Source organism: Papio anubis, chromosome 16 (assembly GCF_008728515.1).
Source record: "Papio anubis isolate 15944 chromosome 16, Panubis1.0, whole genome shotgun sequence".
Classification (NCBI taxonomy): domain Eukaryota; kingdom Metazoa; phylum Chordata; class Mammalia; order Primates; family Cercopithecidae; genus Papio; species Papio anubis.
The window spans coordinates 89,636,046-89,661,816 of record NC_044991.1 but is presented as its reverse complement, the minus strand read 5'-3'; the positions used below and the strand labels follow the sequence as shown (position 1 = coordinate 89,661,816).

The window sequence follows — 25,771 nt, the reverse complement described above, 5'->3', positions numbered from 1 at the left end:
TCCTCCTTGACCGCCTCACTCTCTTTCAAGGGGGCCCAGCCCCCAACGAGCACCGAGGCTCAGCGGCAAGGCTGTGTGCCTGCGGCCAACTCGGTTCCTGGAGAAGGAAGTATGGAGGCTGTGACTTACTCGAGGTGGGGGCTGCATTCGGGCCAGAGGAGCCATCTCCCCCGTCCCCCTGTCCCAGCTCCTGTGTGTGTCTCTGGCCATGGGAGGAGGGGCGTTCATGGGGAAAAGGCGGGAGAGGGTCAAGCCCCCGGGAGTGGAGCTGACGGAGGCTGGCCAGGCGTGGGAGGGCCAGCTGAGCACTGCAGAGAGCGAGGCCCCGGCTGTCCCACAGGCCCTTTCGCAAGAGGGGGCTGGATCTGCCCCCACCCCAGGTGCTTGGTCTCCTTGAATCAGACCCTCCCCCAGCCCTAGCCCCTCTGGAAAGATCTGGGGGTCCCGGAACCGCTGAGGTCCACTGAGTTCACCCAGAGGCCGCAGCTGGGGCAATGTTGAGGCGGGTGGTGACAGCTGTGTCACCACTGGTGCGGTCATGGCTATGGGGTGTTTGCCGTCCACTGGGCCTGCGTATCTCGTACCACACAGGATCTTCCAACAAACCCGTGAGCTGGTTCTGGATTTTTTGCCATTTGGAGAGGAGGAAAGAGTGGCATGGAGGGCTCAGGGCCAGCAGGCAGTGCCACCTGGTGACTCCCCATGAGGACAGAGCCCCCAGGCAGCCCCCAGACCCTGCCCTGAAGGGGCACCCTGCCAGGGCTCCCAGGGCCCAGCACTGCCCCTGACCCTCTCGGACACAGCCCCACTGTGCCCTCCCAGAAGCCCCCATGGTGGGTCCTCCTTCCTGGGCACCAGACAGCAAGGTGTCCCTTGCTTCCTGGGCACCAGACAGAGACCCTGGTATTGACCGCACAGACCGGGCATTGATTGGCTGAAAGGTGAAACCTGAAATAGTCCCAGTTGCTGGTAAACAGGATTTTTAATTGTTTAGGCAGCTAATCTCTGGTATCGGTCACCTCCCAGGAAGCGGGTGGGGGGAACCACGGGGGCTTTGATCCATCCACAACCATAAGGCTCGGGAGGGGCGGGGCGGGGCGGGGCGGGCCGCGGCGGGCAGCTGTGGGGAAGAGCAGGACCTGCGGTGCCAGGCGTCGCCCGGGCTCATGTGGGCCCAGCAGGAGGCCGTGGCAGAGACCCAGGGTCTTTCCAGGCCCCTCAGCCAGGACGCCCAGCGCCAGGGCCCGGCTCAGGGCCAGGATGTCGCCCCGAGGCAGCTGTGGGAGCGGCGCTGCCTCTGAGTCCCAGCGTTTGATCCCCACTCTGCCACTTTCTCTCGGTGACTCCTTGAGCGTGTTGCTTAGAACTCCTGTGCCTCCGTTTCCTCCTCTGGAAAACAACGTGATGATGGCAGATGACCACCCGGCCCGGGGGAGCAAACGCGTTGGGTCCCTCAGCGGAGCTTCTGACTCAGGTATTTGTTCAATAAAGGGCGGCCACGGCTTTGAAGGTAAACCGCAAACACATCCCACTGAAGTCGTTAAGAATCCTCCTGAGCGTTTCTCTAGATATGCTGAGAGGACACACAGAGGCAATTGTCAGGCGGGCTTCCCTCGAACCCCTTCAGGCCAGCCATGCATCCCGACCAGCACCTCTCTGCAGAGGGCATAGAGATGGGAGGTCATGTCAGCGGGGCGTGCTGGTGGGTGTGAGGGTCCCAGCCTCTGGGCACCGCCCCCAGCCCCAGCCAGGCCACGGAGACCCACGCAAACCATGACAATGAAGGGGTGGCCAGTGGCCAGGTGTCACGTGGTACTATCAGCCTGCAGCCGGCACGAGAGCTTCGGTTTAATTCTAAGGGGGCGAGAACCCCCCCTGGAGGTTTGAGGGGAGATGATAGTTTCTAGGAGCAGAGCCAGAGGGAGGCTCTGGGGCCTAGGCAGGGGCAGCGAGGAGCTGGGCCTGGAGCTGGGCAGAGCTGGCTGCTGGCCATAGAGCCGACAACCTCCCGCCACACTCTGGGCCTGTGGGCCTTAGCACTCCGGATCCACCGAAGCAGCGACCTCCCATCCCACCCCACCACCACCCCTAATTACCAAACCCACCAAGGTCTGGGGCAAGAGCCTCAGACACCCTAGGACAGCCTGCAGAGGCGCCGGGACCGAAAACAGAGAAGCAGCACCCCCACCCCTAGACTCGGAGAAGCCTGGCCCCCCGGGCCCCCCCAGGCATGCTAAGAGTGTGGGGAGGAGCTCTGTCTCCACGTCTCAAACTCGTGAGGGCCTGGGTGACATTTCTCCCAGAAATAATTAATTTTGATAACACAAAGGGCGTTCCCCAGTGGCCAAGGTCACAACAGGGCTGGCTGCAGCTGTCCTGTCCCTGCAGCGTCCCCCTCAGCCCGACCACTCTGACGAATGGCGTCGTCGAGACACGGCTGCATAATTGAAGGAATAAAGCGAGAGCGAAAGCTGCTTTTCTTGCAGAAATAACTATCGGTGCCTCGTCAGCGGCAGGGTGGCTGGCAGGGGATGGATGGGCTACAAAGCGGGAGAGGTTGGCAAAGCCCCACCTCAGCTCCAAATTTCCAGAGGCCCTCGGGAGCAGCGGTGGGGCTGTTGAGAGCTGGGGAGGCTGTGCGTGTGTGGTCAGGGGGGGTCACCTGCCAGGGCGAACCCCAGGCTGCTGCTCTTTGAGCACCAACTTTTCACGATCTTCAGCCGCGGCGGAGGTGAACATCACGGGTGCTGGCTGTAAGCAGTTGAGCTGTGGAGCCCTGGGCTGGGACCACCACCTAGGAGGCAGCCTGAGCCCCAAACACAGGGATACCAGCACCTCCCTCCTAGGCAGTTAGCTGCAAGGAGATCCCATGTGCAAAGTCCTCCCATGCTGCCTGGCCATGACCAGCCCTAAACACACAGGCCCCCTGGGTATGTGAGCATCTGGGGGCCACCCGGACAAAGGACAGCAGACTGGGCAGCTGAACACCAGAAATGCGTTGTCTGTGGTTCTGGAGGCCAAAGTCCCAGATCCAGCTGTCAGTGGGGTTGGCTCCTTCCAGAGGCTGTGAGGGAGACTCTGTCCCAGGCCTCCCTCCCAGCTCCTGGCCGCTGCGAGCACCCCAGCATTCCTTGGCTCATAGAAGCACCCCCTGGCTCTCCGCCTCAATCTTTCCATCACCGTTACATGAAGATGGAGATGGCGTGGCTGGCTGTGTGTCCAGATTTCCCCTTTGTATCAGGATGCACTCACATTGGATCAAGGCCTACTCCGGTATGATACCATCTTCACTAATTACACCTGCAGTGACCCTGTTTCCAAAGAAAGCCACATTCCAGGGTACTGAGGGTTAGAAACTTAACACAGGAATTATTCGTGGACATAATTCAAGCCGTAACGCTAGGACTGAGCACGCTGTGTCATTACAGCAAGGCCTTCCCTGCCACAAAACAACCTGCACTCAGGTGCTTGCAGCCGCTTCATTCAGAGTCGCCAAAACGTGCAAGCATCCAAGATGTGCTTCAGCAGAACAGGATTAAATGCATGAACAAACTACGGCCCATCCAGACAATGGGATATTATTCGACAATAGAGAGAAATGAAGCCCTACAATGTGGCTCACGCCTGTAATCCCAGCCACGCGGGAGGCTGAGACGGGAGGATTGCTTGAGCCCAGGAGTTCGCATCCAGCTTGGGCAACATAGCGAAACCCAGTCTTTAAAAGTAAAATAATCATAACGAACTATAATATTTGAATATGATGAATCTGATCAAGAATAAAGGGAAATGTGTATCAATCTCTGAAAAGATCTGAAGGAACCTTGAAGGCATGTTGTTAAGTGAAAGAAGAGTCTAAAGAGGCTGCATGACGCATGATTTCAGTGACGGCAGGTCCTTGGATAATGTTATTTCCTTTTTTTTTTTTTTTTGAAACGGAGTCTCGCTCTGTCACCCAGGCCTGAGTGCACTGGCGCCATCTCGGCTCACTGCAAGCTCCACCTCCCGGGTTCACACCATTCTCCCGCCTCAGCCTCCCGAGTAGCTGGGACTACAGGCGCCCGCCACCACGCCTGGCTAATTTTTTGTATTTTTAGTAGAGACGGGGTTTCACCGTGTTAGCCAGGATGGTCTCCGTCTCCTGACCTCGTGATCCGCCCGCCTCGGCCTCCCACAGTGCTGGGATTACAGGCGTGAGCCATCGCGCCTGGCCAATGTTATTTTCTTTAACATAGTTTCATCATAAGGTTGAGAAAAAAAAAATCTGCTCCCACCCAGAGCCACTCTCCATGGAGCACATCGTCCCAGGACCACGTGGGCTTTCTGTGGAGGCTCCAGTTTCCTTCTGTGCCCCAAAGATGTGCATGTGGGTGAGCTGGCGTGTCAAAGCTGTTCCCGTCAGAGTCCCTGCCCCGGGACGGAGTGTGAGTGCCCACCCCGGGATGGAGTGTGAGTGCCTGCCCCGGGGTGTGAGTGCCTGACCTGGGACGGAGCGTGAGTGCCCTCCCCGGGACGGAGGGTGAGTGCCCGACCCGGGACGGAGGGTGAGTGCCCGCTCCAGGACAGCAACTCCCATAGCAGCTTGTGCTATGTCCAGCTGGGTTCCCGCCTGGTGTCCCGAGATGGGGGCATGGGCTCTGGTCACCCTGAACTGGAATAAGTGGGGAAATAATTATCTTACTTGTTTTTAGTAATCTTTCTTAAATTCTTGATTGAAAACTCACATTTGTTTCCATGTTTAATATTAGAAGGATTTTGGACTTTATTTAGAAGTTTGGTGATGAAAACTCACATTTGTTTCCACGTTTAATACTAGAAGGGTTTTGGACTTTATTTAGAAGTTTGGTGATGCTTTTGTGACTGGAAATAAGCCATAGGAACTTAACTCTTGTTCATGTCAATTAGCTTATGGTCAAATTCATTTTGTTATACGTCATTTTGCTTAAAGTCCCAGTTTCCAACAACCTACCAATGATATGAAGTGAGGCCTTACTGTGTATGACGCTCTTGAAAAGACGAAACCACAGAGACGGCAGAAAGATCAGCGGTTGCCAGGGTTAGGGCGAGGAGGGGTGAACAGGGGGAGCCCAGAGGGTGCCAGGGCAGTGGAGCGGCTCCGTGTGACACAGCGGTGGGGGGAACCTGTGCCGCTATAAATGAGTCAAATCCACAGAACTTCCAGTGCCAAAAGCGAGCCGGGTGGTAAAGGGTGGACTCCAGGTGATAAGGACGTGTTGGTGCCGGGTCACCCACTGCAGCCACTGCACCTGCGGTGGGATGTGAGAGGGGGCGGGGGCCATGCACACGCTGGGGCAGGGAGCACAAGGGAACTCTGTACTTCTACAATATTTTTCTGTAAAACTAAAATAGCTATTATTTTTAAAAGTCTTAATTTTTTTAAAGCTCAGCAGATGTATGCAGTAACTCTCTGTATTATCATCGCAAATTTTCTGTAAATCTAAAATGGTTCCAGAAGAGATCTCCTCCTGTACCACCTTCCTAAGCCTGCAGCCTGTGCCTGCCAGTGCACCCCGCCCCCACTCCTCCTCCTCCCCGTCGTCCAGCCACTGGGGCTGGATTCCAGGAAGAGTCGCTGTGGAGACTTCCCTGCAGCAGAGGAGGGCTGAAGAGAAGCCCCTGGCGGCCCGGTGCTCAGAGCCTCCCCACTTCTGTTAAGGCCTCACCTTATCAGAAGTGGAAAAGCGCCTGGGGGCCTGGCCCGCCTTCATCAGTGCCACTAAATCAGGGTTGTTGGGGGCCGTCCCTCCACTCAAAGTGGCCCCAGGGAGTCACCTCTACAGTGAAAAGGGTTGCCCCAAAGAGAGGAACTTGGGTCCAATGCCCCCCACCCTGAAGCCTGGGAAAGGAGCTCGGAGGAGGAACAGAGGCCAAATGGGCTGCTCGGGGTAGACATTAAAGGGAGCCAGGCTGCAGCCACTGCCCACCGCGCCAACATCTGCTCCATAGTGTGCTGGGCAGGGGAGGCTTAGCGAGCAGAAATGCAGCTTCGCACAGCCAGGCCTGGCTCCCCAGGTCCCCAGAGCAACTCCGTCACCCCGGCTACCTCTCTGCAGACCCTCCCTGTGGGGTCAGCGCTGGCAGCACCTCCTTCCTGTCAGGAACCAGCAGAGGAGCGACCTGTAGCAGAAGCAGTGATGTGGTGAGATGACATCCAAAAGGGACATGGCCCTTCTGCTGATGGGCTTCCCCAGAGGGCCAGCAGGAGACTTGCCAAGGTTTGCAAAGACGCGGTGAGGCCCAGCACGTCGCCAGGGTGTGTCAGGATGGGTCTCCCAAGAAATGATGGCCACCTGGCTGTCCCATCGTGGTAGCCAAGCCACTGCTACCCACTGAAAGTTCTTCCCTGAGTGGAATAATGGCTCCAATGATGTCTTCATTCTAATCTGCAGAATGGGTGGCCATGTCACCTTACATTGCAGAGGGGACAAAGGACACGGGATGGGAGATGACCCCTGGTGGGCCCAGGGCAGATCATCGCAATGGGCTCCAGCGGTCAGGGAAGGAAGGAGGTGTGCAATGGAGCAGGGAGCATGTGCCATGCTGCACGGCTGGCCTTCGAGATGGAGGCGGGGCCACGAGCCAAGGGACACAGGCCCTTCCAGAGGCGGGGGAGGAGGGAGCGAGTCTCCCCTGAAGTCTCCAGTGGGAAGCAGCGCAGCCCACACCTTGATTTTGACCCAGGGAGACCCATGCTGGACCTCTGACCTCCAAAACTGTAAGGCAATAAAGCCAGGTGGCTTCGAGCCACTAAGTTTGGGTCCATTTGCCACAGCAGCCACCAGAGACTGACAAGCCCAGGAAGTCAACCGCTGGCATTGGACCTGAAGAGAGACAAGCACTAGTCAGCCACCCACGAGGACCACCGTCCACTCCTGGACAATAGCAGAAACGCTGGGAGTGCCCCAGGTGACTTTCCCATCGGAACAGCCATCTGAGCTTCCACAATGGGCGTGTCTCCTTCTCACTGCAGATCTGTGCTGGTGGGATGTCCCTGTCCCTCATCTGAATCAGGGGTGGCACAGGACACTGCCATAGTGACCCAGCAGCGGCTCTTGGACAGCGCCCAGGTGACGGGGTGCAGGGCCCATGGACGCCCCCTTCTCCACCACCTTCCTCTTTATCTCCACCGTTGGGTCCTCACTGCCTTGCATGACATCCCCCAAGCCGGGGAGATCTGTTCGAGAGAGCCCCCCCGAAGCCTGCAAGCATCAGGGCCCAGGGCCCAGGGCCCAGCTCCTCCACCACAGGCAGGCTTGCCGTGGGTTCAGGGGCTCTAAAGGGCTGACTTGAGCTGGCTGGTCACTGCCGGGTGCTAGCTGGGGTTAGGGGATGCTCGACCTCTCTGCTTCCCTGAGATTGCGCTTTATTTAACAGTGTTGAGCCCCTGGTGTCCCTTCTCCACAGAGAAGGCAAGGGGCCATCCCAGCCGGGGCAGGAGGCAGCAGGGAGCTGGCCACCGGCTGAGGCACACTCGTCCCACTCCATTCCCGCGGCGGTCTCCAGTGGGAAGTTGCCGTGACGACGTTGAGCAAAGAGCATCTTGTGGCTAACGGGGATTTCCCTCGCGTCCCAGCGAAGTTTGGGTTGGAAGTTGCCAGATGGAAACTTCATTTTTACTCAACATTTCCTGCCCAGTTCAGTGTGTAATTGGCTCACACATCCCCTTGGCGGTTTAGCAGGGAGTCCAGTCCAGCGCAGCTTATAAGGAAGATAAATCTAAACAAAGCTAGGGGGAGAGCCGTCTGCAGCCAATCAGCCCTTCTGCTTCTTAAAGAAAATATCTCTTCTCTTTGCTGTGAGGCCACGAAGCGGACGCCCCTCCCTGCCCCCAACAGAAGCCTCCGGAGACTTGCAGCAGCCTGGGGGAGGGGGGAGCTCACAGACTCTCCCCCAACACAGAGGATCTGCGGCTGACAAGGGTGAGCCTGAGCAGATGCGGAAGCCTGGAGGGCTTGTTCCACGCAGATGGGGCAGGTAAGGGCCACCTGAGGGGGGCTGAGGCAGGTGGGGGTGGGAGTAGGAGCGCCCCAACTCTCTTACTGTTTACTGTTTAAGGTGGGCAGATAATAACTTTGTAAACTGCTTTTTTAAATTTCCAAAATATTCTTCAATAGCGCACCCCATCTAAAAGATAACAAAATAATCTACTGAAAACGAGACGCCTCCTTGTTGGGCTTATTTTTTTTTTATTGAGAATCTTGGTCCCATTGTTGAAAATCAATGAAAGTCCACAGGTGCTAACAACAAACTTCAGTCACTTAGTTTCTTAAAAGAATGCAAATGTTTTTCTCCATTTACTGTAAAAAAATTTTACCAAGAGAGACTATATGGTTCTGTTAAGCACGACTCTGATGTGTTCCAGACGTGTGTGGGGTGGGGAGCGTGAAGGGGGGCGGAGCTGCGGTGGGGAGGTGGCCCTGCCTGGTCCCTGCTCCTTCGAGGCCCCGAGTCCCCTAACTCACCCTCAGGGACATCACCCTGTCACTCACTCATAAGGGCCGAGATCAGAACGGGCCGGATCCTCGCTCGCCAACGGTACGAGACCGAACAGCCGATCGGCTCGTGAAAACACAGGCTGGAATTCTAAAGAATATTCAGAAATGACCCCATTCCCTGCCATGCCTGCCAGAGAAGCAGTTGGCCAAACAGCAGTGAACAGAACGGGTCTCCGTTTCAGTTCGTTCCCCAAGTTCCAGGCACCCAGGGGCTCCGGGCACAGTGGTGGGGGCTTCCTGCAGCCGGGCTGACATGGAGGGCTCTGCCCCGTGCAACCTTCTCAGTCGTGGGGACCCTTACCAGCCCACTTCTCGGATGAGGAAGCCGTTTTCAGAGAAGCGGAGCTGCCCCGCATGGCAGAGCTGGGACTCCGGAGGGGGTCAGCATCTGCGGTGGGCGCCTGCATTCACATTTCCAGGAAGGCTCTGGGGAGGGCCGGGGGCAGACGGAACCTAGAGGGCCTGGGTCCACATCTGCCCAGGTCTGCCCCCCACCCCTCCTACAAGGACTGGCTAGAAAAGCGAAGGCAGTCGGCCACTGGAGAGCATGGGGAGGGAGTGAAATGGGGTTCCAGGGGGGTCTGGGTGGACCTCAGGGAGACCTCATGGGACTCAGCAGTGTCTCTGTGAGAGAGAGACAGAGACACAGAGAGACAGAGATGGGGCAGAGGACACGCTTCCACACACGGCAGGAGGGCCCTGAGCTGCTCACAGGACTCTCATTCATGTGGCCTGGGCAGTTTTGACCTTTTTTTACCCTGATGACATTTCAGCGAGTCATGGTGGTGACCCCAGCCGGGGCTGCAAGAGACCCAGAGCTGCGGGAGGCGGGAGGCGTAGGTGGTGCAGGGGCATTGCTAGAAAACCCAGACCACCTGTTCCAATCACTGCACAGGTGTCCAGACAGGAGGTCACGATAGTCCATGGTGCCTGCCTGGCTGGACCAGGCTCTTATCTCCCCGTGTGTCCTCATCCAGAGCCCCGATTAAGACCGAGGCCACACACCCGAGCTGGAGTCAGGGGCTCCCCCAGCCATGCCAATAGCCCTGGGAATCTCCAGGGAAAACCCAGAAGTCACCGTCTCTCTTGCTCACTTGGACTTTCAAGGTAGATGCTGAGCAGATGGAGATTCATGGCAGGGTTGGCCTGAACCAAACCAGAGTCAGCCAGCCCGGGGGAACCATCCTCTACCTGCTGGGTGGCAAAATGTCTACCTGTTAGACTTATTTTAGATCTAAGAATATGTTAACATTTTTTGTGGTAACCAATTAAAACTTTATGTAAAGCTCAAGGTTGTTTTTTTATTTAAAAATTCCAGCTAGAGAACTTGAGTTCAGGGAGTGACTTTTCAGATACACCAGCAAAGAAAAATCTATGAAAGAATTGATAGCTTAAACTTAATTAAAATTAACAAATTATACTATGCAAAAGACACTATGAAAAGAATAAAAGCCAGCCACAGAATATGCAAAGAGCTCTTAAAACTCAACAATAAGAAAATAAACAACCAGCTGGGCGCGGTGGCTCACACCTGTAATCTCAGCACTTTGGGAGGTCAAAGAAGTTGGATCACTTGTGGTCAGGAGTTTGAGACCAGCCTGGCCAACACAGTGAAACCCTGTCTCTACCAAAAAATACAAAAATGGTCTGGGCGTTGTGGCACATGCCTGTAGTCCCAGCTACTCAGGAGGCTGTGGTGGGAGAATCCCTTGAACCTGGGAGGCAGAGGTTGTAGTGAGCTGAGATCATGTCACTGCACTCCAGCCTTGGAGACAGAGGGAGACTCTTGTCTCCAAAAAAAAAGGAAAAAAGGAAACTAACAACCCTATTAAAAATGGGCAAAAGGCCTGGTGTGGTGTCTCACGCCTATAATCCCAGCACTTTGGGAAGCTAAGGCAGGCAGATCATGAGGTCAAGAGATCGAGACCGTCCTGACCAACATGGTAAAACCCCATCTCTATTAAAAATACAAAAAAATTAGCTGGGCATGGTGGCACGCACCTGCAATCCCAGCTACTCAGGAGGCTGAAGCAGGAGAATGGCTTGAACCCAGGAAGCAGAGATTGCAGTGAGCCGAGATGGCACCACTGCCCTCCAGCCTGGGTGACAGAACGAGACTCTGTAAAAAGAAAAAAAAGTGGGGGTGGCAAAAGACCTGAACAGACACCTCCCCTAAGATCTCCAGATGTCAAACCAGCATATAAGAAGATGCTCCACATCCTACGTCACCAGGGAAATGCAAATTACCAACAACCATGAGATGCCACCACACACCTACTAGAACGGCCAAAACCCAGAACGCGGGCGGCACCGAACGCTGGCGAGGACGTGGAGAAACAGGACCCTCAGCCATGGCTGCTGCGAATGCAACACGGCGCAGCCGCTGGAAGACGGTCCGGCGGTTTCTTACAAAACTAAACGTGCTCTTACCACACGATCCAGCAACCGTGCTCCTTGGTATTACTCAAAGGAATTTAAAACTTACGCCCACACAAAATCCCACACGTGGATGTATACAGCAGCTTGATTCATCATTGCCAACACTTAGAAGCAACCAGGAAGTGCTTCGGGTGGTGACTGGATAAACCGGAATAATATTCAGTGCTAAAAAGAAACCAGCCATCAAGCCGCGAGAAGTCACAGAGAAATCTTAAACGCTGTTGCCAGTTGGAAGGAGCCAATCCACAAAGGCTCCATGCTGTGTGATTCCAAACATACCACATTCTAGAAAAGGCAAAGCTATGGAAACGAGCCGAGGTTTCTGGGAGTTTGTGGGGAGGGAAGAAAGGGCTGAATAGGAACACAGGGTGTTTAGGGCTGTGGAGATATTCTGGGTGATGCAGTAGTAATGGTGGATACAGGACGTGGAAATATTCTGGGTGATGCAGTAGTAATGGTGGATACAGGACTTTACAGAGTTGTTCAAACCCACCGAATGTGCAGGGTTAAGAGTGAAGTATGACCTCTAGTTAATAATCATGTGTATCAGTATTAACTCATCAATTGTCACAAACGTACCGCACCAACTTGAGACGCCAATAATGGGGCAAGGGCACAAGGGGGCTTTCCGTACACTCGATTTTTCTGTAAACCTAAAACTGGTCAAAAACATAAAGTCTATTAATTTTTTAAAAATTAGAAAATCCAGCTACGGTTGTTACAGTTTTTCGTTTTGATTTTTTATATAGGGTCTCGCTCCGTCATCCAGGCTGGAGTGCAGTAACGCAATCTTGGCTCACTGCAGCCTCAACCTCCCAGGCTCAGGTGATCCTCCCACCCCAGCCTCCCCAGCAGCTGGGACTACAGGCGTGCGCACCACGCCCAGCTAATATTTTGTATATTTTGTAGAGACAGAGTTTCACCATGTTGCCCAGGCTGATCTTGAACTCCTGGGCTCAAGCACCCCTCCTGCCTCAGCCTCCCAAAGTGCTGGGATTCCAGGTGTGAGACCCTGTGCCTGGTGCAGTTTTTATGTTATCTTCAGTATTGAGATCCTCACGTGTACATGGTTTGGGATCCAGAAAGCCAGAGTTGTAATAAAATAACTAGAATATGACAGGAACAAAGCAGGAATGGCTCTGAGGCCCATCACCAGCCCCCACTGGCCAAATAAAGTCCCTGTTCTGCCCCTGGACTGAGGGGCTGCTGGGATAGGGGGTCTGTTCGCCTCATTCCCCAGACATCCCCAATGGGCACATGCACTTGGCCGTCACACCCAGACCCAGCTGCCTGTGCGTGGCCAGTGGGGCGAGGCCTGGGGGAGGCAGAGGGCGGCCTGCAAGAGTCAGCAGAATTGCTGGGGGGCTTTTGCCTCAGCCTCCAAAGAGACCCCACCCAGTGCGCATGAGCCTCCAAACATGGCTCCGGAGAGGCCAAGGCTGGTGTCTACAAGCTAAAGGGCCCAGGGTTCTTGGGGAGTCCTGCTCCCAATCCACTCTATACCAGGAATAGCCCCCCCCCCCAATCGGAGGTGAGGCTCCTGGGGGGGCTCTGTGGAGTCACTGAGGGGAAGAGCCCGGGGTTTGGACTCCAGACCCCAACACTCAAAGGGGTTTCAGGCAAGTCCCTGACCTCTGGGGACCCCATCGGCAAAGCGGAGCTGAGGACCCCTGTCCTCCGCCTCCACTTCCTCCAAGACCCACAGATAATGGAGGGGTAGGGGTGCTTGGAGATTTTGAGCCCTCAGTCACAGTTGACGGCCCCAGAAAGTCCGTCCTCTCCACCGCATCCACCAGGGCTTAGGGTGGCCAGCGACAGAGGGCTCTGGACCTTAGCAGAAATGAGGCCTGGCGCTGGGGACCCCGGCAGGCTAAGCCCCACCCAAGTCAGTGTGGTTAGGGTTTTGGACCTCTAGAGACTCAACGCCACCCCAGCACCAAGAATAATTTCTCAGCTGGCTCCACTCCTCTGAGCCAGACATCCAGAGCCACGGATCCCAAGAGCCGCCCAGGTCTGCGTCCGAGTTCTGGCACAGGAGGGGCTGTGGGGAGAATCTGACCCTCTCAGCTTCGGGAAGAGAGGCAGGGGTGTCCAAGTACCAAGACCCACGCACACCCAATGGCACAGCGGCTGTGGAGGGCAGGGCAGGGCCCGCTCCTGCTGGGTGACTCAGCCGCCACCCTCAGAGGATTAGAAAGCCTCCTACCAGCCCCGTCACAGGCATTCCCACCGGGCATCGGCCAGGGCAGCTATCTTAGGACCCTTGATCCCAGAAGCACTTGAGCTACTGAGACAGGTGGGTGGGTCCAAGTCCCGGCCCTTCCTGCCCGCTTGCAGCTCAGCGAGCACTCGACCAGCTCAGCCTCAGGACAGACCCAGAGCAGCACCAGCCCAGGAGGCCCCACACGCCTGCCCCGATGTCCCCAAGAGGCTCTCGGCATGAACCGCGGGCCTCAAGGCCCCAGAATCCTGTTCCTGGGGCAGGGGTGCAGCCAGTCCTTAAGAGAGGACCCTGGGCTGGCGCCCCCCACCCCATCCTCTTTCCCATGCTCAGGGGGCTACCCCGTGGTGGGGGAACTGGAGAATGTCCAGGTGTGACCTGAATCGTGGGATCTTGGGGTCCTCAGAGGGACTCAGAATCTTCAGACAGAACCATGTGGTCTCAGAAGGGCCATGTGGCTGGGACCCTGCCTCCTCCAAAGTGCTATGGTGCCCGGCTGAGGGCCTTACTAGGGAGCCCTGATCTTTACCAGCACCGCCAGGAACAAAGATGACACCTGGGTCCCCTCACGGAGGCAGAGGACATGCACTTCTGGTGGCTCCTTGGGGAATGAACGCTTGCCAAGAGCCCTTGTGGGGCCCAGCCCTGGATGTGGGAAACCCATGGCTGCTGCCTGGGCTGGTAAACCCTGTGATGGGAGCATTCAGGGGCCGAGCACTGAAATGAAGGCTTGGGGACACCTGGGACACCTCCTGGGGTGGGGTGCCCTGGCCACCTGCCTTGGCGTCCGTGGGTCCCCAAGCACAGCTGCAGGATCTGAACTGGGAGGGGGAACTCTCCTTCCTGAGGAGGCGCTGGGGTCCGGGGTCAGCCCACAGGCCTGCCTGTCCCTGGACCCTAATGTCCTCTTCCCCGACAGCTGAGCTGACAGCTGCCTCGGCTGGCTTTTGTGTGCTGTGCTGGGGCGGCCCCATAGGACACCCACGTCCTGTGGTCCCAAGAAGATCTCACTGGCTGGGGGCCCAGGGAGCCTGGGGCGGACCTGCTGTTCTTCCTGGGGGTATGGGGGAGGCTGTGCGGGGGAATGGGGGAAGCTGTGAGGGGGGCATGGGGAGGCTATGGGGGGATGGGAGAGGCTGTTGCGGGGACATGGGGAGGCTGTGTGGGGAGCTCTGCAGGATGTGGGGTGACCTGGCTAGTTTTGGAACCCCCCCATGGCTCTCGGTGAAGGATGAGTGGAGGGGAGGCAGTGAGGACCCTGTGGCTGAGGCGTGTGCCCCACAGGCTGAAGGTCACCCAGGGCAGCCACGGAACAGAAGATGGCCCGTGATGGCCGTGGCACAGGTGTGGCTATAACAGCCCAACCACCTGAGATCAGAGCTCTTCTCTGAGGGAATCGGTCTGGAAGGTCGGGGGTTGGGGGCCCTGCCTTGCTCTTCGTCCTTCTCCCAGGACCCCACCCTGCGACCCCCACACACAGGCACAGGCCCCACCCTCCCCACTTCCCAAAACCCACCCCTCCCCTGTTCAGCGCCTGCTGAGTCACCGCGAGGCCCCGGCTGAGTCACCGCGAGGCCCTGGCTGCGCGATGCTCGGGGGAGGATGGGCTCTCAGCGTCAACCCATTTGCACCTTCTCAGAGCTGAATGTGGGGGGACAGGGCTGGAACCCAGAGGGGCTGGTCCCACAGCCCTCACAACGAACCTTCCCCTGCTGCCCCCACTCCCCCACTCATTCATTCATTCCCCCAGTCCTCCGCCTGCATCCTTGGTTCGGTCATTCACAAGCATTTTTAGGTGCCTCCTACATGCCTGGCCCCGTGCAGGGTGAGTGGCTCTGGTCCCCCTGCAGCTTCCAATCTGACGGGCCCTGAAATCAGAAGCCCATGGCCTGAGCCAGCTCTAGACAGGACTGCTCTGGCCTGCATGGGTCAGTGTCTCTGACCTCCCAGGACCCCTCAGGGGACACCGAGGGCCATGTCTCCAGATGGGCAGATGCTCCCTGGCTCCCCACAGGTCCCACCACTCCCTGTCCCTCGTGCCAGCCAGTGTGCTGGTCATGCCTCTGTGGTCTTTGCATCTATAGTGTCCGATGCAGGACCCTGCCCAGGGCCGGGTGTAGCCGGGGCTCAGGGGTCTCAGGCTAGAGGACAACAGGCCCCCGTAGTCTCCTGCCAGGTGGGCGTCGGAGGTGGCTGTGAGTGTCCCCAGGCTCCACGCCCAGCACTAATGAACCCGCAGACAAGCCTGTGGTGGAAGCGGTCACCATGGATGCCCCAAACCCGCTGAGTGGTCACCACCTGGAGTCTCCACCGACGGTCAGCAGAGGGGCCGACTCCAGAGTGGACCAGACTCGGGCTCCTGGCTGAACTCGTCTGGGATGTGTTTTCCTTTGCAGCAGTAAGATAAATGTCTACAGATTCACTCTTAACTTTGGGACCTGGAGAAGCTCTCGGTTTAAGCAGGAATTATATCATTGGCTCAATTAATGACCACCAAAAATTCTACGCCACGTGTGACAGTCACACAGCACCTCTAAAACCAATGGCTGTGGCTGCAGCCCAGGAAACCTCAGCTCTCATGGGTTTGCCAGGTAACAAGTACCCAGAAGCTGTGCCTTTATTCTCACCTGCCTCTGTGGAGGGGGCAGTGCCCCAGGAAGGAGACCCCAGGTGCTAGGAGCCTGTGTGGGCCCCAGCAAGGTGGGGACAGGTGGGTGCAGGGCAGCCCCTTCAGCCTGTGCCCTCGGTTCTGTGGGCCCCACACCCGGGGCTGCCTTGAGGGAGCACTGCTCTGTGGGCATGCTGGGCTCTGCGCCGCTCCACCCGGCTTCACTGATTCAGCACCTCACTTCCTCCCCCGACGCACATTCTGCGTGGAGCTGAAATGATGTGGAAGGTCCTCCCTGTCTCCAGGCACCTCTGACCCAGTAAATGTGGGTCCTTCCGGAAGGCTTGGCGCCGCCAGTGCACCCAGGGAATCGTGACCATGGGCTGGAAACAAACGTCTCCCCTGGGGACCCCAAAGCCCAAGTCAAGCCCCAGCACTGCCACCTCCGTGTGGTCGACCGTGGACAAAGGGCCAGGCCCCTCAGAGCCTCTGAGATGCACAGTGGGTGACATCCAGATCACAGGTTGCAGCGAGGTTGATGCCCAGGTCCAGCACTGACGCCCAGCCTGCCCAGCCCAGGTGACCACATCCCCACGGCTCTCATGGCAGAAGCACCTTCCCTAGCACCCCCACACCCCTGGGGTGAACCAGGCCCCCCTGCAGGTTTCCAGGAGGATGGGCAGAGCCGGTGAACAGCCTCGGATAAACGTGTCACCTTCAGACCAGGGCCGGGGCCAGGGGTCTCTGACGGGGGTGGACCCCCATCTGCATAAGTTTCTGTACAATCTACGTCTCGACCTGGGCATCTGTGAACCCTAGGCCATTCCACGGGGCCACCAAGAGGCCATTCCACGGGGCCACCAAGAGTCTCAGTGGTGAATTTAAACTGTCGCCCTCGGCAGCTCAGTGTTCACAGTCAACACAGCAGGCTCCCCGGCTCCAGGGCCTCCGGGTCCCTCTCCCCTCTTGAAGCTCAGCCAGGCCCTGGACAGAAGCCACATCCTAACTTCCAAAAATGCAATTTCCACTCTTCTGTGAGCCTGGTGACAATAACAAAAACCAGCTTTGGTTTCACATGGACCTGGTGTCTGGGGTCAGGAGGAGTGAGGGCACTGACCCAACGCCATTCATCTCCCAGCGTCCGGCGACTACCCGCCCTGCCTGGTGCACTTCCTGTCTCCTGAGCATGTCTGAGTTCAGGGCCCTGGGCAGGGCATGGGGCATCCAGTACAGGTGGCCCCTCCGGACTCTGCCCTCACCTCTCCCAGGGAAGGAGCCTCCAGCCAGGAGGAACCAGGAGCACCTGTGCGGTCCCAACACCGAGCAGTCCACAGTCTCCTCAGCACTGACCGGCCCCCACAATGGAGAGAGAGCAGGGCCAGGGCTGGACAAAAGCAAAGCTGGGAATAGCCGGGGCCGCCAGCCTTGACCTCCAGAGCCGCGTTACCGTGGCTACTGACACCATCATTGTTGTTACTGGTTTTATTTTCATTTCCTTCAAAGACAGTATATCCACCTGTGTTTTTTTAAAATCTAACAGCGCCAAATGGCATAAAAAGGGAGTCTCCCTCTGACCCCCAGAGGCTCACGGCCCATCCCTAGTGGTCCTTGCTGTCACCAGCCGCTCCTAGGCCCCCTGGGCATGGATTCAGCTCCCCCAGATTCCCCATGATGACGATGATGTCGTGTACTTTGATGCCGTCACCTCCACAGGAGCCCCAAGAGGCAAGGGACACTAGGGCGCACAGGCTTTACTCACCAGGGCACAGGAAGGACCAGAGACTGTCTGAGCCGCTGACTCAGTGTGGCTGAGGCCTGGCCGACCCTTCGCAGGCAGGTGGATGGTGGGAACCCAGCCCTGCCTCCTCTCCCCGGCGGGTCCCGGGCACCCTTCCCTCCCCTGGCCTCAGCTTCCTGACCTCAGAGTAGGGGCTAGACGTGGTGGCTATCACCTCCCAGCTCCGACGCCTGGCGGAGGGTCCTCGAGCCTGGAGAGGCAGCGTCCCTGCAGCCTCACGCACCCACAACAGACACGTCCCTTTCCCTGCCCCATGTGTCATCACTCATGGGGTACTGCAAAAGTTAACATCTTTCCCAGTAGAAGGTCACAATGTATCTGCCTCCCTGTTGACAGCAACTGAGCCTCCAAGACCTGGCTGGAAAATAAAGACACCAAATGAAACTGCCTCGCAAGTCGTGTCAAAGGTCACAGGCACACGCAGGAAGGCATGGATTGTGTACCTGTGCCAGCTCAGCCTCCTCCAGGGAGCCTCAGGGAGGGCCACACGGGGATGGGGCTGGGGCTGGGGGCCAGGGCTCCTTTGCCAGCTCTGATCTAGTTCCAAGGGATGAGGGGTGACACAAGGCCATCCCTGCCCCAGGAGAAAGCTCTCTCCTTCCTCCATGAGCCCTCTCCCTCTGTGGGCCGTGCCTACCACACCATGCCAAGCAGGGCAGGAGCTTCCCGCAGCCCCGAGTGCCACCACCCCCACGCTCACCAGAGCCTCCTCTGGCCGAGGGGCCCTTGCCCTGAATCCCAGCTCCCGTCCTTCCTACCCTGAGGGTCCTACTTCCCTCCTTGGCTGTGGATCTGGTCTGACAAGAGAGTCGTCAAGAGCCTCATGATGCTAGAAGACCTGGGGCAGGACACGCTGGCAGGATATGTGGGCAGGACACGCGAGAGACACGCGAAGCAGTGACACGGGTGACACGCAGGCAGGACACGCGGGCAGGACACGTGGGAGACACGCAAGCAGACACGTGGGCAGGACACGGAGTATCACGCAAGAGACACGGCAGGACACACAGCCACGGTAGCCACATCCTGTCCTGTCCACGGCGGCCACCATGGCTCCGGGACGCTCAAAGTGAGCAAAGAAATCAACCTTTGTTGTCTGAGGCCACGTGGACATGGGGTGGGTGTATTTGTTGCTGAAGTGTAGCCCGGCCTGTCCTGACTGATACGCTGCCCTGAACCTTCTTCTGGAACATTCTGCACGTATTTGCTAAGCTGCTACTCTGTACACAGCATTGCTCCGGGCACCGGAGTGACATCCATGAACAAGCGGGTCTCTGCCCTGGCGGAACTCCTCCGAGGAGAAGCAAACGGCAAGCCGATAGACCAGCGCGAGTGCAAAGTGCAGCTGAGGGTGATGTGCGGAGGACAATGGGAAGGAAGCGGGGGCAGAGAGTGCTCCAGGCGGGGCCTGCAGACCAGGAGTTGAGGGAGACCCTCTGAGCAGGTACCAGGACCTTCCCTGCAGCGTCGCAGGCAGCCGGCAGACGGGCACCTCGGACTGGGGCCTCTTTACCTCTTAGTTCAAGGATCCCTTTGAAGATCTGACGAAAGTCAGCTCCCCCATAATCCCCCATGAGTTCAGCCCCAGGGTACTTTGCAGGCGACCTGAGGGGGATCATGGCTCTGAGTTAACCCCCGGCTCCGTGGTGCCAGGACACCACCCCAAGACAAGCCTCCCTGTCTCCCTGGGGACAAAGCCGGGGGCTTAACGCTCCTGCTGCAGCCACCACCACCCTGTGTCCCCAGTCACCGGGGAACCCAGGCCCAAGCTGTCTTCCCAAGCCATCCTCTGGGCACTAGGCATGACTTCAGAGTTATATTAAGGAGCAGCAGAGGGTGGGTGGGGAGGGGTGTCTGTCCCCAGAGAAGACCAGCGAGACGCAGTTGTCAGAGGAGCCAGATTTATCCCTCCCGGTCAGCTGACGGGCTTCGGTTACAGCCCTCAGCGGCCTGGCCAGGAGCAGAAGCAGACGGGCCGCGTGTGAGCCCTGCCATCCATGCCGAGCAGCTGCAGGGATTGATCGAGGAGAGTGGTTTTCCTGTAGAAATGCATTTACCATACTCAGGTTAAAAATAGCCACGGAGCCAGAGCACTGAGGTGCAGCCGCTGAAGAGCAGCCTCGGCTCACTCTGCCCAGGCGCAGGGAGGGCCACAGAGGATGCGTCCGAGACAGGCCTCGGCCGGACTCCATGCTCAGCTCCAGGCACCCTCCACCCTCACCCCGACCTGGAGCTGGGCGGGAGACCCCCACAGGCACTAACGCAGGGCTCTGCGGCCGCACCTGCCACCTGCCCATGTGCAAAGGGCTTAACCACCACGGCCTTTTGGGGAACCATGGCACCAGGGACTCGGGAGCAGCTACTGCCCAGGCTTCACAGACAGGCCACTCCACTGCCATGAGAGCCGCCGCCCCAAGCCCTGCCTCTCTGTCCTCTCCAAGGTCGCGGCAAGCGAGAGGCCAGGGTGGCCTGGACCCAAGCATCCCGGCTCTCCAGCTACGCTGAGCGTCCTCTGGCCATTTTCCTGCTGCACCCAGGACTGGTTGGCCTGCCCATGGGCCGTGGGAAGAGGCGGCATTTTTGGGAAGTCTGTGCTGGCCCCAGTAGAGCAGGGAGGAGCTGGGTAGCTCGTCATGGCTATTTAAAACCAGGAATGGACAGGTGCAAGGCGTGGGGTAGAGATCTGAGCAGGGCTGGAGGAGGGACTGCCATGGGAGGCTTTACAGCCTGGGGCAGAGCCACCCCAGAGGCTCCCGGACGCCCCTGCACTGGGGCCAGGGTGGTCTCATCGCAGGCTGCAGTGGGAGGGTGGAGCCTCAGCGCCTGGCAGGAGGGAGGTGCCTGGTTAAGTGGGGGATGGGCTGCGGTGTGGCAGAGTCAGGACAGCCTGACCCTCACAGAAGCTGAGTCAGACTGTAGCCTGCTGGCCTGGGCCGGCCTGGGGGCCCAGAGGCCATTTACAGGGTCCCTGAAAAGGTCAGAAAACACTTGCTCCCTGACATGGGAAATTCCATCTGCGAGGCCAAGCCTTTCCAGCTATACCTTTCCAGGACATCTTCACCAGCAGCAGCAGGGCCACTGCCGGAGGTGGGCCTGGCCCTTTCTGGGTCAGGTTGTGGTTACTTCACCCATCTCAGCCTCAGTTTCCTCATCTTTAAAATGGGGGCACGGCTGCAGCCAGCCTGCCTTTGTCAGGTGTTGGTGGCATCAAAGGGCCCTGGACAGACAGGCATGCTGGCACACTAGCGTGAACAGAGGCTGAATCCCCCCTAGGAGGGGCGGAGGGCAGGAGGGCTAAAGGGCGTCAGGGAGGGCGAACAGAGAGGCTTACGGGCGACAGCTTTGTTTGGGCACCATGGACCTCTTCCCTGCCTTCCTGCCCCAACTCAGGCCCTGGGGCAGCAGGAGGAGCTAAGGGTTCTGCCCTGCCCCTCTGGCACACCCAGCCCAGACCCCCACCTGGACCTGACCTTCCTCACCATCGGGCAGGTGAGAGGACCCACAAGAGGGTCTTCTCTTCCTAGAGAGGACCTTCCTCTAGTCCTAGAGAACATGTTGAGTTCTGGGAGTAATCAGCAGAAGGATGGAGGAATGGAGGGGTAGAGGATGGAAGGGTGGAGGGATGGAGACATGGGGGATGGAGGGGTGGAGGGATGGAGGAATGGAGGGTGGAGGGATAGAGGGTGGGGAGGGGTGGGAGGGGTGGAGGTGGAGGGGTGGAGGGGTGGAGGGGGGGGGGTGGAGGTGGAGGAGGAAGGTGGAAGGAAGAATGACAGAAGTGGAATAGTGGAATGAATGGATGGAATGAAGGAACAATGAAAATGGAATAGATGGATGGAGTGGAAAGAACTGGAAAGAGTGGAATGGATATAAAGAAGGAAGGAAAGGAAAAGGAATGGAATGGAAGGAAGGCCACGGAAATGGACAATGGATAGTAGCCTGGAAGTCTTCGTGAGCTTGCTGCCTTGTGGCCCACCCCGTGCCCCGCCTTAGGGCCACCAGCTGGTCTGGCTGGGTCCCTGCACGTCCTGAGCATACCAGACTCCAGGTACATGGTTGGCCTGAGGCTCTCAGCTCCGGGGAGTTTGCCCCACGGGGCAGGGTCAGGAAGGGTCCTGCCAGGTGACAGCTAGATGACACGCCCGCACCCCATCACACCAGCAACCCGTCATGAAATGTCCAGTGGGTGCTGCCCCCAGGCCAGCAGATGCACACGGAGCCCTCTCTCCTGCTGGGGCCCGTTCTTCCCCCAACCGCAGGTCCAACCCCACCCACCCCCTCCGATGGGGCGGCCCTGCTCCAGGGGTTCCCCTGCCTTCAGAAGCAGATGCTGGCCCTCGACTCCCTCCTCCTCCCGCAGGGCCAGGGCACCCCAGGCAGGGCCACGACATGGTCGGACAGGCTCCTCATGCATCTGCCAGCGACTGACCTTGTGGCAGGGAGAGGTGGCTGGAAAGTGCCCCCACCCACTGGGCTCCGCCGGGGCCCCTGGGTCAGGGAGCAGCTCTGTGACCAGCTCCCTGGACGCCTCCTGGAACCAAACACACTTCCATTGTGGTTCGGTCCAGGAACACATTCGCGGTGGTGTGGGGACACCGGCGGTGTTGAGTCGGGGCCCTGCTGCAAAGCTGTTGTCTGGCCGCTCTCTTCCCAGTTCTGAGCTAACTGAAGGCAGGAACAAGGCTAGGGAGCCGAAGACCCTCTGGCCACACCCCATCACAGGCAGGGGGGTGCTGAGCGTCCCCGTCATTCATCGCAGGGACGGTGGCCAGGGTCGTCACTCAAGGACTGGCCCTGTCAGGTTGTGTGCCCAGCCTGTGCCCAGAAACCCCTCACTCACTCAGGTAGGGCCCCACTCAGCAGCCCCCATGCCCCACAGGCTGAAGGCAAGGCCGGGGTCCTGGAAGCCTCCCACCCCTACTCAGTACTGTCCCCTGGCTGTTTGTGGCATGGCCCCGGAGGCCGGCTATCCCATCATGCAAGAGGTGGATGCCATGGCCCCTAGGTGCCCCGGATCCCCGGGCGTGGTGGCAGCTCCTGCTCTTAGCAGAAGCTCTGCCCCTCTCCTTCCTGCTGCCGCCATCAGGCTAAGGCCACCTGGGAGGCCGTGCTGGGGGAGGCCATGCTGGGGGAGGCCGTGTGGGGGGGAGGCCGTGCTGGGGGAGGCTGTGCTGGGGGAGGCTGTGCTGGGGGAGGCCATGATGGGGCTGTGCCCGAAGGCCAATGGGCCAAAGGGGCGAAGGGGCAAGCAACTCGGGGCAGCCGCATCACGGGGATCTCCCCGGCCCAGGGACTCATTCAACCAGCAGCAAAGACCCAGCTCTTGGTCCAACCCCAGAGGGAGGAGGGGGCAGCTGGCTCCACGGGCTTTTAAAATGAAAATGTGTCAAAAGCGATTCTTTAATCATAACAAACGTACCACACTAATGGAAGGCGTTAGTTAAAATAACGGCCTGCCAAATCCCATCCTCTCAAATGCTTTGTGTAGTGTGCACAGGGTTTTAAAATTATTTTAATTAGTTGCCAACTTTAAAATCAGGAGACTGAGCCTAAAGACCTGGATCTGGCTCCCCTTGGAAGGTTGAAAGACCAGCCACATGGGGCCAGGATGAGGGTCCACTGCTCTGGGTGGCTGCACTTTCCCGGGGAGACCTGCTCCCCCAGCAGAGCCCCCACTGCCGCCATCCCCACCATCCGACACTCCTGGCCAGTCACCTCTGGGACATGTGGGCCTGTCCTGGGTTGGCGGCCTCTGCACTAACCCGGCTCTCACTGAACAGATGAGGAAACTGAGGTCTGGGGAGGGGTGGGGACTCCCTGAAGTCACCCAGCAGGCAGGTGACCAAGCCAGGACAGGAGGGAGTGGGACAGAAGACAGAGGGAAGGAGCATGAGGGCATCTCAGGCCCCCCATCTCCCTGGCCATCACAAAGGGCACTGCGTCCCCCCCGCCCCCCACCTCCAGCTTGGGAGGGAATCTGCCGAGGAAGCCTCAGAGACTCATGGGCCTGCTTGTTCCAGAAGCCCTGATCCGCAGCCAGGACGACGCCGCTGCCAACTTTTAAAAATCACCATGGATAAATTTTCAGAGAAACTACATTTCTTTTTTTAAAAGAAAAAAAAAATGTATTGATGGGGTAGAAGGAAGAAGGACCATGTAATTACCCCTGATGTATCCCTTCCTGTAGTGTTTGCCATGGAATTTCAGGTCCACCTGCCATCCCGGCCTGTCCCACCTATTCCTCAGCCCAAGGCTCCCAGGTGGCTGCTCCTCCTGGCTGAACCACAGGGTCTGAGCCTGGCAGGCACAAGGCCCAGTGGCCTCTGGGGCCCTAGAGCACTCCTGCTGGCCGGGCTGGAGCCCAGCTCTATACCTGGGCAGTAGGGGAGGCTGGCTGGGCAGACAACACCACACACTGGGAGTCTCTTGGGGTCAGGGAGTCTCCCCACAGACCCTGGGCCACCGGCCCCCTCATTCAGTACTATCTAGAGAGTCTCTGAGACCCTTGGGATCAGCCACTGTGTGGGCTGTGTTTTCTGAAGACAGAGTGTCCCTGATGAGAGCTGACCTGAGGCCAAATCCGCATGACACGGGCACATTGCAGGGAGCTGTCAGAGTCAGCCTGGGGCCGGGGTCTCCCTGCCCAGCAGCCCCAACGTTGGGGGTGCTGTCAGAGTCAGCCTAGGGCCGGGGTCTCCCTGCCCAGGGGCCCCACTGGGCAGGTCAAGGTGGAGGGGCAAGTAGGAGCTGGCATTCAGCCTCGTGTCGGACAGCCAGGCCCTGTGACCCAGGTCTGACCTTGAGATGAGCCAAACCTCACGTCCAGGGCATGTTGGGGACACAGGGACCAGTCCACAGCTGTCCTGCCTAAGAGCATGAGCGGCCAGCCCCTGCTCACAGCAAATGCACTCTTCTAGGTGTGGTAGGAGAAGCATGACTATGGAGGTGACCCTCGGGTGGCAGCTCCTTGCCCTCAGAGAGTTTGCTGACGACAGGAGTGGTGGCCCGTCTGTGTGGAGTCGCAGACACAAACGTGGCCAGGTTTGGCCTGGGAATCGCTGCATCAAGAGGTTCCCGTGCAGCCTGGCAGGACCCGTGCGGAGCTGCAGCCAGCACAGCATGCTCTGTGGCCGAGCATCCAAGGAGCACAGCAGGGGCCTGAGTTCACCCTGTGCTCTGGGGGCCTCACATGCTCCTTGAAGAGGAGCAGGAGACACTCAGGCCGAGCGCCCACCTGTCTGAGGGCAGCCTTTCAGTTACTCACCTGCTCCAGGGGGTGGGGCTCACCCTCTCCCGGGCATACAGTCACCCTCTCACCACTCTCCAGCGGGCTCCTAGCCTGGCCCTTGGGGGCATTGAGCAGGTCTGTGACATCCCCCACACAAGAAGGCTGCTGAGTTTGAAACCACAAGGGCTTGCTCAAATCCCTGGGCACCTGCTGTGGTCCTTGAGCTCTGGAGGCAGTCCCAGCTTCCCCAACTTCACCACCTTTGGGGTCATTGGGCCAATGCCATGACCCCACTGGACCATGAACCCTCAAGGGTGGGAACTGTCTCCTTAGCCCTTGGCCTGTGACTGGCCAGAGTAGGTGCACCTGCAGCTGGCTTAGAGCAGAGCACCCACCAAGTCCCACCCAAGATGGGGCCAGGCCCAAGTCCAAGATCCCTCATGCCCTTGGAGGGTGATGGTGGAGGATGCAGAGAGGAGGGGCCCAAGCCCCCACCTGTCACCAAGGAACAGTAAATGGCAGTGACTGCTGAGTGAGAAAGCCCCCAGCCCACAGAGCCATCATCCAGCAGGTGAACTGAAATTGTAGGAGGGTGTCTCATGGAGTTCAAATATACCTCAGGAAGGTGAAGAATGGGAGGTCTGCTCTAAAGGCACAGGCAGGTGGTTTCAGAGAGAACCAGAAACTAAAGTGTAAAGAGGAGGGTTTTTTTTTTTTTCTGGAATTAATCCCCAGGCTCTGTTCTGACCTTCTGCTATTCAAAAGGCAAAGGGCCAGAGCCCACAGGGACAGAAAAGGGGCCACAGCACTTTCCCATGGTGAGGGTGGGTGCTAAGATAATGATGATGATGGTTGTGATGATGGCAGTGATGGTGATGAAGACAGTGATGATGATGATGGTGAAAATGATGATGGTGGTGATGATGGTGAAGATGGTGATGACGATGATGATGATGATAGTGAA

At 58.2% G+C, this 25,771-nt stretch overlaps 1 long non-coding RNA gene across 1 annotated transcript in view; it reads right to left on the bottom strand.

Moving 5' to 3' along the window:
• Nucleotides 1-1,130: 1,130 nt before the first annotated feature.
• The window catches only part of LOC103887883, a 47,567-nt gene continuing 22,926 nt past the window's right edge, over nt 1,131-25,771 (bottom strand). Inside the window, exon 4 of the long non-coding RNA XR_004179143.1 lies at nt 1,131-1,573. This is a non-coding gene — a long non-coding RNA (uncharacterized LOC103887883). The remainder of the gene's footprint in view (nt 1,574-25,771) is intronic.